Consider the following 2,397-nt stretch of genomic DNA (forward strand, 5'->3'; position numbering starts at 1 on the left):
ACCTCAGGTGGAACTAAGGACAAGAAGGTAGGAGTCCTCATATGTCATAAGTGTTACAAAGAAAATAACTTCGCAAGAGACTGCAAAGGTAATGTTGTAAAATACAAATCATTCTATCTAACAATGGCTTAAGAGGCTGACGAAAAAGGAGAGGGTGATTGAGAAAGCATTTGTGCCACAAGTAATAAGAGAGCATCAAGTATGATCCTCAGGAGATGAATATGAGGACAATGAAAACAAGAGGAAACAAGGCAAGCTGTGTCTGGTTGCAACAAAGAATAAGGAAACCAGAAAGCTGAAGAAGAATTATTGCTTCATGGGAAAGGAAGGGAACATCAACATCGTTGAACAAGTAAAATTTATGATTTAGTCAAACAACTATAACATGCATGACTGTGAACCACATGTAGAAAAACTTACTTAAACTTGTGCTAATATCCTTGAAAATTATAACAAAGCCTTATATGAGAAGATCATAGTGACTCAAGAGCTGTACGACTTAAGAGGAAGACTAAAAGACAAGAAGCATAAGGTCACTATGTGAGAAACGAATCTAAAACTAGAAAAAGATGTTAGATTGCTTAGTGAAACTCAATTAGATATTACTTTCAATCAACAGGATCTATCCCGAGCTATAATTGTAAACTTAAACAAATTAATAGAAAATATCTTTATTAAAAGTGAAGCAATTAAAAACTTAGTCAATAATGGTTATGAAGACAATACTTATAATTTGGGATGGTTAAATTGATACAACACCGGAGAAAAATTTCCACCACGGTTTTATATCGAACATCCTTATGTCCCACTTGATAGGACCTTCCACTGCCCAATCAATGAAAAGACTTATCCTAAAGATATCCAATGCCATTTTTGAAAACTTCGTGTGTTAAGAAACAACTGTGTTATTGAGGAGCTTCTCCTAGAAACATCGGGATTCTCTGATAATCGTCAATCCATACCAGTCAATGGAACAATATATTCTAGATAAACATCTGACATGGATGAAGAAATCATTTGAAAGGACCAAATATGTCCCTAAAGTCCCATGTTGACAAAGAGATAATCTAACAAGGACATGGCTTACCTCTTAAAGGAAACGTCCCAGAAAAAGTGATTACTACATCGTTTGCGGTATCTCACTCAACAAAAGTCTCACATCAGACTTCTGTCAAATCAACCACTAGGATTCAAGCTCTTCCACAAAGAGTAAGAATAGAAAATTTTGAAATAGGACAATGCACTAGAAGTCAAGAACAATAGAGTTATGATGACTCCTCACCTAGATCTATACTGCAGTCCAAAAATTTTAAAAGCAAAAGACCTAAACTGAACTGATGTGACATATTGTCACCAAAAGATGAAGCAAAGTAAGACTTAAAAGTTGAAATTAAATCTCACATTGAGAAAAGGCTAGCTGAGCTGAATCTCAAGGTTACTGAAAAGAAAATATCATCATATTTAAAAAATAGGTTTTCAAAAAACTATATGATAGGTAAATCTTTTCAAAACAACTCTGTGCAAAAACATTTTGACAAACCTAACTCTTCGTAGAAGTTAAACCGGGAACAAAAATTCAAAAGTCCCAACAGGTCACCAAGTCCCAAAAGATCTCAAACCTGTAAACCTAAACTAGTTAAAAATAACTACACCATAGTTGTTATTCTTATGAACAAAAAGCCTGATAAAAAAAACTCAAGTCAGTCAAGATGACACCGCTGTTTTCAATCAAAAGAACAAAGAAAAGTCTAAAATGAAACAAAATATAAAGAAACACATCTATGTTCCTAAGTCTAAACGTAGGCAAACATTTTAGATAAATGAAAAGAAACTCACTTTTACCTCATATCCACCCATTAAGAAAAAGTCCTTTAGATTTAAGCAGAAGGATTTTATCTCAAAAAGGATTTGGAAGAAAAAGGAGATAAAAAGAAACTCACTACAAGAAAAAATTGAAATAACTACGAAAATTTTCTACAAATGTAAAATCCGTAGTTATTCAGCTACAGATTATGCTACGAAATGGCTTGTCGTAGCTATTTTGCTATGGAACTTGCTACCGGATTATATTCCGTATGTAATATTTGAATAACTACGGAATTTTGCTAAAGAATTAAAAATCATAGTTGTTCTACTATGGAATATACTAAAAACTAGTTAGACGTAGGTATATTTGCTACGGAATTAACTACAAAATTGCAATCTATAGCTAATATTTGAACAACTACAGAATTTTGCTACTGAATCAGGGTCCATAGTTTTCATGCTACGAAATTTGCTACAGAATTATAAGGCGTATGTACTTTGCTACAACTGTTGCTACAGATTAAAGTTTGTAGTTACTTTGCTACATAAATTGTTACGAAATCAAAATCTGTAGCTATTTTGCTATGAAAT

The sequence above is a fragment of the Lactuca sativa genome, chromosome 8 (assembly GCF_002870075.4).
Source record: "Lactuca sativa cultivar Salinas chromosome 8, Lsat_Salinas_v11, whole genome shotgun sequence".
Classification (NCBI taxonomy): domain Eukaryota; kingdom Viridiplantae; phylum Streptophyta; class Magnoliopsida; order Asterales; family Asteraceae; genus Lactuca; species Lactuca sativa.